This window comes from Manis javanica, chromosome 13 (genome assembly GCF_040802235.1).
Source record: "Manis javanica isolate MJ-LG chromosome 13, MJ_LKY, whole genome shotgun sequence".
In the NCBI taxonomy this organism is placed as follows: domain Eukaryota; kingdom Metazoa; phylum Chordata; class Mammalia; order Pholidota; family Manidae; genus Manis; species Manis javanica.
Genome location: NC_133168.1, coordinates 12,348,503 through 12,361,447, shown reverse-complemented (window position 1 = coordinate 12,361,447; position 12,945 = coordinate 12,348,503). Strand labels below are relative to the sequence as shown.

Here is a 12,945-nt window from a genome sequence, read left to right as displayed (position 1 = left end):
ACCTATATTTGTTCCCTCCTTCGGAGTTAGGTCATGTTAGTCAGTATTCCACTTTTTCCCCTCTGACTCCTGAGATAATTTTCAAGATTTTCATTTATTTTATTAATTTTATTTTACTTAATGTCCCATCTGATTGTCTCATCTCCTTTGTGGTTTTATTTAAGCAGGTATACAGCCATGAACTTCTCTATTTCCTAATCTGAAAGTCATTAGTCTTACATAAATTTCATTGAATTGTTTTGAGAACTTGACTAAGACATTTTCTTATATTTCCTTCTTTTTATTATCTTTCAGAGTGGTTTCTTTTTTTTTAAATTCCTTGCATATAGCTCATAATTTTTTTCTTGTTATTTATTTTATTTAGATTTCCTGGTATTCGTATTTGAAATGAGTTCTGTTTATATCTTTCAGATCCAGACAAATGAAGAGCAAAAATACTAAATTTTCCGTAGTTTACTTGTCTGCTTCAAAAATCCACCAATTTGAAGAAAAAGGTAAGGTGCTAATGCTTGATGTAATTTGAAGAGAAAAAATCTTCTTCTATCCTAGGTTTTCCCCACTGTGTTCGGCACGGCTTTCTTGCCTTGGTAGGTGACTGTTCCCACTGTTTACCAGGCATGGAAGTCACCGTTAAAAACCAGATTCAGCAGTGCCTTTACTTTTTGCCTGTTACAGTTGTCTGAAAATTATAAATCAGGAGCAATTACAAGATTAGATTATTTGGCGTAGTCCCTTGTATCTGACATTCGTGCTAGAGTTGCTGAAGAATCTATATTGTCTTTCTAATTTGTTTATTTTAAATTGATGTGCCAGTGCCTTCTGTCCTCATACCTCTAAGTGAAGGGATGTTAATGGGGCTCTGCTAAATTTAATTCATTTATTCCTCAAAGTATCTATTCCTTACCACAGAGGGAGCATTACTCTAAATCTGACATTATCCATTCTATATTTAGCAAAAATAAATTCATTGAATATATTAAATGGTTCTGTCCATACTTTCTCAGTTTTAAGAACTCACACCACACATACACTCAATACTGAAATTTTTGTATAACTCCTTTTCCTAGAAGATGCTATTTTTATTAGAAAACTAAAGAACTGCTCCAAAATCAACATTTCCTTTTCCCTACATGTACTTGTTATGTTTGTCAACGCATATGAAGTTTTTTTAAAGTACAATTAGAGTATGTTCTTTGATGGAAAATCATTAAGTGCTTATTGTTTGCGTAGCTTTCTGGATAATAAACTGCATGTTTCAGTGTGGGTGTGTGGGGTGGTAGTGACTATTACAGCACTGGGCAGGCACACCTTGTCTTCCAAGAGTATGAGCTCTAGCTGAGACGTAACGCACTCATAAACAACAACTGCCTAGAAAATATAAAGTCTCCTAAGTAGTAAGTACCAAAGTAAGACAATAAGTACCAAAGGTAGTTGAAGGAGGGAAGAACATTTATTAGACTGGCTTATTCAGAGAAGGCTTTGTAATTTTAACAGGGACCTGAAGGGGTTAGATTCAGTATATTTGAGTAGCAGTTCATCCAGGTAAGAAGAAAGAAATGGAATTCAGAATGTGAGAGGCATGCCTGAGAAATATAATGTATTGCCATATAGTCTGTTTATTAGGATTATCATGATTTCTACTAGCACTTCCATGTCATCTAGAATACTTCAATGACTCCCATAATGGAGTGCATAGAAGAAAAAAAATCCATAAATGCCTATATTTCTTAAATATCTTAATTTTCCTTTTATGTTTAACTTAGTGGGCTTACATTGAATTCTACATGGAAAATTATTTTCCCTTAAAATGTTGAAGTCATTTCTCCATTATTCTAGCCTCCTGGTATCATTGAGATGTTCAGTGCCATTCTGATTGTTAACCCTTTACATATAAATTATTTTCTTCAGAAAACTTTTAGTCTTTATTTTATCTATAGTATTAACAATTATATGATGTGCCCAGATAAGTGTCTTTTTTTTAATTAATTGCACTACTCCCTTAGATCTGTGCTTTTCACTTTTGTGAAATTTTATGTGTTAACTCCTTGACAATTTTCTGCCCCTGTCTTCTTTTATTCTCTTTTTTTTTGAACGCTTATCAAAAGGACATTGAACTTCCTAGATTGAGACTAATATTTCAATCTCTCTCTTTGTCCATTTCCTTTTGCTTTGGTTCTACTTTGAGGACAACACCTTAAATTTACCTTTAAAACTTTTTAAATGTAGCAGTTATATTGTGTTTAAGAGCATTTTCTTCTCTTATTGTCCAATTTTCCAAAATATCTCAGATGTCATTATTATTTCATGTATGGAATGTTTTCTCTTTCTCTTTTCTCTCAGGTTATTAATGAGGTTTTTTTTTTCTCATTTACTTATTCTCTTGGTACATTTTTCTTTTTCTCTCTGTTTTGCTGGTTGGGTATAGTAACCAAGGCTGTTGATTCTTCGGTAAACTGACATTCACTTCGTGAACCTGCTTCCATAACTTTCCAGAATCTGTACTTACCTTTCGCTGTCCCAGCCTCCTCTGACATGAGTTTCACCAAGATTGTATGAATCAAATTATCTTTTTTTCCTATTTAAGTTCATTCTGCACCCATATTAGTGTACATCTTTCTATACAGGAAAAAATAAGTAAGTCTGTATAACTACTTACTCCAGATCTAAGAGTACTTCTCACAGAGCCCTGGAAAATTCTAAATTTAAAGAAAATAAATATACAAATTAGGAGTCATCTTTGAATTTGTATTCAGAGTAAGTAAATATATGGCTATCCACCAAAAAGGAACAAAAAAACCTAAGTTCCTATGTCCAGGATCCTCAGCTGACCCTAAACTCCTTGACGATGTAATTGGCCTATTGCTAGGGTGATGCTCCCACGCCTGTTGGCAAAGAGCTATTGTTGACTGAGTCACTATATAAAGAGCTCCACCCAGTGCTCTAGGTGGAGGCAGAGATGGAGATGGATTTCAGGACTTTAGACTGCTGGATGCACATGTGATTATAGTGCATGACCTACTACCATGAGAATAAAACTGGGTATAAACCCTTTTACCTTAAAAACACTCCATTGTCATTTCCCCATCTCACTGAATTAATAGTGAACCTGCCTGGAGCTGAAACCCTCAGGCAAGGCAATTGGCATAGTTGGCAAGATTTTCTGTAGACTGAAGAACAGAATAGGCTACTCTGTGTGTGTGTGTGTGTGTGTGTGTGTGTGTGTGTGTGGTGTGCTTTGCTTCAGTGGGCTGTCCCTATGGATGGGGAGACATTCAGGTGTCCTCCAGTGGACACATGGTCTGAGTGGCTTGCCTCCTAGAGTACTGGGCTCCTCCTCAAGATGGACGGGTAGGTAGAGGCAACACCTGAGGCAGTGAAGGGGGCCCTTGGCACAACAAGGATGTCCTTTGGGAAGCAGGGTGCCCACGAAGCAGCAGAAACCATGGGTTGGTTGTTTCTCACAGTGCTAAAAAAGCTAAAGATGAGAGGGATATGCTTCTGTGAGAGACAGAAGAACACAAACTGAAAAGTGCTGTAGATTTGTTGAAGAATGAAATGGCACTGACATGAGAGGAGGCAGCATGAGGATGTGCGCTGCAAGGTGCTGCGGAGGAAGTACAAGATTTGTTGAGGGACGAAATGGCATTGCTGCAAGGCACTGTGGAAGAGGTGAAGGCCATGAAGGGGGAGGACATACCCTGCAAGAAGCACAAGCAGCAGCAGCGCATGAACATGACGTGGGAGGTGCTGTGGAGGACGTAAAATTCTTTGCAGAATGAGACGGTGGCACTGCAAGGTTCTGTGGAAGAGGAAAAAACCATGACAGAGAAGGAAGTACTTCTGCAAGAAGCACGGGAAGAGGCAGCATAGGAATGCCAACTCTGAGGAACTGAGGAGAAGGTGAGAGAGTAGCTGAAGACTGACCTAGAATAATTCTAAGGCACTGTAGAAAAGGTAAAGGGTGAGCAGAGGAGGCACTTGAAGAAATGGCAGGAAAGGTGCCACCAGCCCCTGAAATGGAGAAGGAGCTGGGGAAGGATGGAGTGGTGCCAGAGACATCAACCCTTCCTGTGATGAAAGCCCACCTGGTTATAATCAAGAAAATAAAGGCAGAGCAACCTTGAGTTCCTCTGGGAGAGGTGCAGTCCTCTTCCCACGTCATGGAGCACTCTATGCTCTGCCTCTATACTCAGGCTGAGCTGGTAGATTTAGGCTCCCAGTTTGGCAGAAGCCTTCAGAGTCAATATCAGCTTGGTTCCTGCATCTTTGGGATGTAGGGATGGATGAAATTGTTCTATTTGAATCAGAGATGGAAAAGCTGGCTTTTGCGACAGTTCATCCTGCCTTGAGGCAGTGACTACAAAATGCACATCAGATCTCAGGGAACCATTTCCTTCTTGATTGTTTTACAGCCATGGTTCACACTGTATGGTCCAATTAGTGATTTGCCATCTTCCCTTGCTAAATGGCAGACATATGCCAAGATCCAACAGGTGTTACAGGAGCTAAGCATGAGAAATGCCATTTCTAGACCAGAGAATTATGGCCCAGATGAAGAGCCCTGTACTGTGGGAATGAAGAATGTGGTGCTTCAAGCAGCTTCCCTGTCCCTCTTTGAGCCCCTCATGGCTATTCTTGTCCCTCACTTAGGGAAGCCCACAAGTGAGGTTACCCATATGGTAGCAGGCTCGGGAGAAGCTCAAACAATGGGAGCAAGGAAGGAAATATGGTCTGCTACTCAGAGGAAGAGTTTAAAGGGCTCTAATGGACATAGTAGACAGCATGCAAGAACAGATGGGCAATGTAAGCAAAGATACGAAAACACTAAGAAAGAACCAAGAGCATAATTCTGTAATTGTAATACTAATTAATATATACAAATGTATTCAGATACAACCTAAGTACTATAGGACCACTATAAAAGAGGTATAACATATATGTAATGGGAATACCAGGGGAAAAAAGCAGAAGAAATACTTGAAACAGTCATAACTTACAATTTCCTCAAATTATTGTCAGACAGTGAAACACAGATCCAGGAAGTTCAGAAAGCACCAAACAGGAAAAATTCTAAAAGGATCCCCCTACCCACACAGCAAAAATAATAAATAAAACCTGCACCCAAACATATCATTTCCAAACTATAGAAATTAAAGGAAAATAAAACATCCTGAAAATGCCCAAAGAAAATATACACTTTACCTACGAGGAACAAAGTGGAGTTACATCTAACTTCCCCTTAGAAACCAAGAAGAGAGTAGAATGAAATAATAAAGTGTTGAGAGGAAGAAAAAAAAACACCAACTTGGAATTCTGTACCTTGTGAAATTATCCCTCAAAAATGAACAAAATAAAGGCTTTCCCAGGCAAACGAAAATTGACATTGTTTTCATTGTTTTTTGCTAGGAGACCTGCCTTGCAAGAAATGTTAAAAGATGATTTTTAGACAAAAGGTGAATAATAAAGGTCAGAGACTCAGATATATATAAAGAAAGGAAGATCACTGAAGAAGTAATAAGTCAAGATTACAATAAAAACTTAATTATTTTTCTTATTCTTAATTAATCTAACAGATAATAGTGTGCTCAGAATAATAATGCCAACAGCATACTTGATTATGTTTAAGACATACATGCTTGTGTATGCTTGCATATGACTAAAGTGAATGACAGAAATATTGCAAGGGACAGGAGGGAAAAATTAGGATCATTTCATTATTATAATGTTCTCATATTACCTGTGAAGCATTAGAGTGTTATTTTAAAATGGACATGGGTTAGTCATAACTGTATATTGTAAAATCTAGGACAACCACTAATAAATGGTTTATAAAGATGTATAACTGATATGTTAAGAAAGGAAAGAGTATGAAATCATATAATATACTAAATTATAACAACAAAAAACAGAAAAAGAATGGAAGATAAAAATAGGAACAAAGAACAAGGGCAACAAATATGAAATAGTAATAAGTATGATAAATATTAATACAACTATATCAATAATCACCTTAAATGTCAATGAACTATATAGACCAATAAAAATAGAGATTGTCAGAATAGATTAAAAAAATCCATTTGCTGTCAGATCCATTTGCTATATGCTATCAGAGACACCTTAAATGTAAAGATATACATATATATATATATGTAAATTATTGTATAAAGTAAATGGATAGAAAAAATATACATGCTAATCAAAAGAAAGCATATGTAGCTGTATTAATTTTATACATTGGATAATTCAAGCAAGGTAAGTTATCAGGGATAGAGACAATAATGATGAAGGGGTCAATATTCTAGAAAGACAACAATTTTTAATGGGTATGCACTTAACAACAGAGGGTCAACTACCTGAGATAAAAAATGATAGAACTGCAAAGAGGAATAGATGAATCTACTATTATATTCAGATACTTTAATACCCCTGTAATAGAAAGAGACCTATCCAGCAGGCAAAAAATCAATAAGAACATAGTTAAGCTCAACAACACCGCCAATCAACTGGATATAAGTGACAACAATAGACTACTTGATCCAACAAAGGTAGAACCCAAGTTCTCAATCTCAAGGTAACATTCACCAAGATAGATCACAATCTGGGCCATAAGTCACACCTTAAAAAGATTAAAACAATAGACATACAATGTCTACTCTCATACCACAGTAAAATTAAACTAGAAATAATAACAGAAAGTTAATGGAAGACCCCAAAATATATGGAGATTAAAGAACATTCTTCTAAATGACATATGGGCCAAAGAAGAAATCTCAAGATCAATTAATAATATTTTCAACTAAATAAAGATGAGAACACTACTTACCAATAATATGGGAGACAGCAAAAGCAGTGCCTAGAGGAAAATATATAGTATTGGGTGCATTTTAGAAAGAAGAAAGATTTATAATCAATAATCTAAGATTTCACCATAGAAAACTAGAAAAAGTAGAAGAAATTGAATCCAAGTACATAGGAGAAATAAAAAATAAGAGCAGAAATCAGTGAAATTGGAAACAAGATATCAACAGACAAAATCAATGAAATCAAAAGTTGTTTCTTTGAAATGATTAACAAAATTGATAATACTCTACCTAAGCAAATTGAGGGAAAAAGAGAGAGGACACAAATTACTGATATCATAAGTAAAAGAGGACATCACTACATATCCCATGGACATGAAGATGATAATATAAGAATTCTATGATGCTCCGTATGAAAACCTAATGATGAATATATGTCATTATACACTTGTCCAAACCCATAGATATACAGCACCAAAGTAAACCCTAATGTAAACTATGGGCTTTGGAGATTTATGATGTTTCAGTATAGATTCAGCAATTATAACAACTATATTACTCTAATGGGGAATGTTGATAATGAGGAGGCTGTGGATGTGGAAAAGCAGTATATGGGAACTTTCTGTGCCTTCCTCTCAATTTTGAAGTCAAACTAAAACTGCTCAAGAAAATGGTCTTAAGAAAACTACACACCAAACAAAGTAAAAGTATAAGGAAGATGAAAGAAATGAGAATTGAGGAAAGTTCCAAGATGCTTCCACCAAATAAGACTGAGGGAAAGAATAAGTAAAGAAGTAATAGAAGAAAATTAATGAGTGAAAATAAAAGCAAAATCATGATTTTGTAAAGGCCCACAAATGTTAAGCAGGATAAGTGATAAGTAATAGATATCTGGTAAAGTTGTACAACTCTGAGTTTAAAGAGAAAATTCTATAAGTTCTGTAAAGAAACTTAAGAGAGAGACAGAAACAGAAGACAGAGGAAGAAAGAGAAGTCTAGTTTTATTGCAAGAGTGTATTAGTTCCTCTCTCTACCAAACACTAGCCAATTCCTGCTCTTGGGACATTCCACTTCTCATCAAAAACTCCCAAATTTGCTTCCCATTTCTGCTGCACAAAGTCTCTTTAGGCACATCTTCTAATCTTATTTATCTTTCGTTCATTACAATCCCATGTGCTTTCCCTATTTGGGAAATTAACCAATATCTCTGGTCACAGATTTCATCCATTTCTATAACCATGAACCAATATCCCATGGACATAAAGGTAATAATATAAGAATTCTATGATGCTCCGTATGAAAACTTAATGATGAATATATGTCATTATACACTTGTCCAAACCCATAGATATACAGCACCAAAGTAAACCCTAATGTAAACTATGGGCTTCATATGCTTATTCTCGTTTTATTGCTCAATCTACCATCTTGAATTAGAAATCTGACCTATTACTAGATGTGAAAATGTGGTAAGTTAATTAGTTAATTTCTCAGTATCCTTGTTTCCTCATAGATATAATCCTGGTGAGATTCAGGAACAAGAAAAGTTTGGTAGAATGAAAAGTGCATATAGATCCTGGATTGTTATGTTAGCTGGCATATGAAGTGAATGTCATTTTACTGAAGAATCAACAGACCTGTTCCCCAAACCCAACCAGTAATGCAGAGGAAAAAGAAAAAGAATTTTAAGAGAATAACTAAACGAAAAAAAAAAACTGATAGGAGGAGACATTCTATACATGAAGTAACAGCAGGGTATTTTGAAAAAGTGAACATTTAGAGAACAAGAAAATGCTGTTAAGTAAAATGTAACTACTACATTTGGAAAGATTTTAAAGACAAATTTAAGGAATAAAATCCCTGGCTCATTGTATAAATTTAGTTATTACTAGTGTCACTTCCTGTATAAGTAGCCAAAAGTCTCCAGAGAAATCAATAGGTTATCTATATCTTTATCTATAGCTATAGCTGTATCTAAGCTTCTCTAACTATCTATCTATCTATCTATCTATCTATCTATCTATCTATCTATCTATCTATCTATATCATCTATGCAGAGATACTTAAGTAATTGCCTCATATGATTTTAGGGGCTGGCAATTTTAAAATTTGTAAGAGAGTCTGGCAAATAACCTCATGCAGGAGGCTTTCTTCCCCCAATACCTCTTTTGGCTCTTAAGGCCTTCAACTGATTGGATGAGGCTCACCTATATCATTCAGGGTAATCTCTCCTTAAGAGATGTTGATGTGAATGTTATCTACTATCTTCATAGAAACACCTAGCTTAGTATTTGATTAAATAACTAAGTACTGTAGCCTAGCCAATCTGACATTTAAAACTAACTATACATTCTTCTGATGGGTTTTCTGCCTAATAGTGTCAAAGACTGATGGGCATACTTCCCAATTTAAGAAGCACAGCTGGTTTTGGGGGGCGGAATTAATCTGGTTATCCAGTATCCACCCTGTGAAATCTTAGCCTAAGCAAAGGTGATTATGATAATGGGATTTAGGCTTAGATGAAGGTTATCAAAAACTGAACATTCGTTTACTTTTTGCCAATGACTATTCTGATCAGAAGATTTCAGAGTGATGAAATAGAGCACTGGAACATTTCCAGTTTATTCCAGGAATTTCCAACACTTTGCATAAAACAGGCTCTTCACTCACCCCCTTAGACTGTAATGATCTTTAAAAAAAAAAGTCAGTTGAAAAAAACTCAAACCCAAGTTCTCAGGAAGCTGTAAGGTGACCCCTTTTTTAACCAAACTGCCCTGGACTTACCCACACAATGTTGTACTGTTTCTAGAGAAATCACATGGGGATGCTCCTTGCTTATTCCTTTATCACTTTATCCGTGTGTAAATATTTGGAGGCAAAGCTGCTAAACCTTATCAACCCAATAAATAGATGTTGTATATAAATAAAACTGGAAGAGAGCACAGGTTGCAGCTTCAGCATTTTAGTTAGTTTTCACACTGGTAAAAGGTATTCAATATAAAAAGGTAGAAGAATTATATTAACAGAGATTAAGACAAACTTTTTATGCAGTTTTAAGCAGTCAACGTACTTCAATTAAATATTGCTTAAATATTGACTTTTATCATTGTATGAATTAGGAACAACTTATTATTAAATGGGTTTTGATTTTAAACCTTAAGGGACCTTAAAAATAAAGGATAAAATCTTATAAAACCTTAAATGATATTTTAACTAAAGATTGTTATTTTAGCTATAAATTATTTTTATTTTAATATCCAAAAATGCATATTCAATAAATTTGGAAAACCAATGTAATTATTCAATAATTGATTTTCTATTATGATAAATTTATATCAATGTAAATAATAATTGACTTTCAAATAAAATTATGTATGATACCAAGACTGTTGATGTCATAAAGCTTATTCCATCAGTCTTGACATTTTATAAACTCTACAAAGGATGTATTCAATCTAAGAATATGTTTTTGTATTTCTGTGCTGAAATGAATGTTTTCACTGTTTAACCTAAATGATTCAGTCCCAATATTAACTAATTCCCTCAATGGTCACATAATACATAATCAACAAACTTTCTTATTTGCTTCAGCTTGAGGGAAGCTATTTTTTCAGACCAGAGAGAGAAAGGAAATTGTCCTTTCCAACTTCGGTTTTACCCATTAATTTTGCAAAGGCATTTTCATCATGTAGGGTCCTGTCACGTGTTTGCTCTAAAAAGGGAATGTATTCCCATTTAATCATACTTGCTGTGTGCTTTCGAAATTCTTGATGGAAAATATTTGGGGAGTGCTTTGTTACTGAAAACCACACCCAGTGTGCATTCCTGCACTATTTAACCTTTGATTTTTTTATTTTAATGCCTACTGTATAGAAAAATCACTGTGTTTTTAATGCCTTCCATACATAAGCACTTCCTAGGAAGTTTACATATGTTATCTTTTAAAATTCGAGCAACAAACCTTATAGCTATAACTTTTCTCATTTCAAAAGGGAATTTAATGAGGATTGGTGTGTTTCAGTAGTATGCCCATGTATGCCTATCTAATTGGTAGATTTAAGGGTGTATATCCAGCTGTATCATTACACTGAATCCTCCCCAAGTTCAGTGTTTATCTACTATATGGTAAAACTCAATACTCCCGGTAATATCCCAGATATGGCTTCTAGAGCATCTATGACCTATTGCTTCAGTTTATTGGTTGGCATACATTTGAAAGTTAAAAAAAAAATGAAAGTGACCACTTATTTTTTTCTTAATTATTTTTGCTTTTTGTAATAATAGAACCTTCCAGGACAGCAGCGGGGCCTCGATTATAGTAGAAGTATTTGTTTGCCATCTTGCTTTGCAACTTCTGTTATAATCACAGTTGGCCTCGATTCAGCTCTTCATATTTCTCTATCAATAATAATTTGTAAGTTAAAGGATAATTCTAAGTTGGCACTTGAACAACTGACTCAACCATAATTCTAACTATTGCTAATGAATAGAACTAATCTCTGTTCATGTTCAAATAGTTTTATTCCATCTGAATTCTTCTCCTTCGAATTTGCCTATTTTTCCAATCCCTAGCCCTCTGAATTGTACTTATCCTACTTTGCCAAAGCATGGGTGACACATATATGTTATTATATTAGTGTTCATGAACTTTGATTTTTTAACTATGTAAGCAAGTAGCACCATTCTAAGGTACCATGTGTTTAAAAACATATACAGTCTTTTTATTTTATTAGACTCATTCTTTTCAATAATTTTTTGTAGAAGGAACAGAAAAACAATTCTTTAACTCTTCAAAGATTTCCATGTGTTTCCCTGTATTTCCCTAATCCCTTAAAATTAAGTTAATGTTTTCTGACTAGTTTTAGCCAGTGACAGAGCATAAACAATTGTTTCACTTCCAATCTAAACTAAAAATGCTGTGCTTTCTCTACCAGTCTATGACTATTCCCAAGTCATAACACTATCAAACGTCGAATGTTATGGATAGTGTAACTATAAGGAAAGCCACCAGACACACATCTTAATTGAATTAGGAATAAATATTTATAGGATTAAATTAATGATATTTTTATACTAATTTGTTACAGTTTTATGGCTTGGGCTATTGTGCATAATAATACATCAATACAGTCTCCAGATACTTGGCAGTACCTCCATCCTTCCAATAAGACATTGACTGTAAACTCTTTTGTACATACATAATTTTAATTATAACTTTATTTAAAAGGTGGTTTTTGCTAGCTAAATTTTTCTCAAGATATCTAAATAAGCTTAACTCTATATCACAACATAAATTAAAGACATTCTAAAAATAGAAATGAGATATTTGGGTATATATTTATAATAGTTCCATTATATTATGAAAAATTAATCTACAAAAAAATAAAAGCATAGCAAAGCAATGAGAGAAGCATATCTCCTCCCCCCACACATACAGACATACTTCATTCAATTGTTTTATCCATATGTCTTTATGAACATTTTCAAACTTACACCTGTGACAGAAAGCATACAGTAGAGTCTATAAATCAGTGAAGTATAACAAAATCTTACAGTATATTAAAAAACATATTGCTTCATAAAAACTTAGAGACTGTTGTAGCACCTTCATCTTCAGTTAATGCTATTATTTATTTGTTTATTTATTTTTACAATGTAATAGATCTTCTTTTATTATATATGGAATATGACTTGAGAGCATACAGTAGATTTAATTCCTTATACCAATAAATACTTGAGGTACTAAAGTTAAAGGACAATTCAGCATATTCTAGATTCCTCTCAGTGTGGCCCATCACTGTTCAGCAAAATGCCTGAGCTCACTCCTAAGAATTCCAGGAATATAGAAGTCATTTCATAAATGTATTTTCAAGTGCTTTTTTGTTAGCAGCCCTCACAAATGATGTACCAGATACACTGAATCAGATTTCCCGGATTTTATTCCAGCTCTCCGGCCCATTTGTAAGGGCCTCAGCCTCAGGCTTTTCAATAAAATAAGAGCATTAAATAGTATCAACCTCCTCTCATTGATTTAATGTGTTAAAAATTAAATTTTTAATTTAATTGTTTAAATATGAGTGATTTAATATGTTAAAAATTTTGAACAGTGCTGAACATAGTACTTGGCACATAACAAGCACTATAT

General features: G+C 34.4%; 1 long non-coding RNA gene across 1 annotated transcript in view; it reads left to right on the top strand.

Moving 5' to 3' along the window:
• Window positions 1-419: 419 nt before the first annotated feature.
• LOC140845325 (uncharacterized) overlaps window positions 420-12,945 on the top strand; it is a 379,465-nt gene continuing 366,939 nt past the window's right edge. The window contains exon 1 of the long non-coding RNA XR_012124097.1: window positions 420-494. This is a non-coding gene — a long non-coding RNA (uncharacterized lncRNA). The remainder of the gene's footprint in view (window positions 495-12,945) is intronic.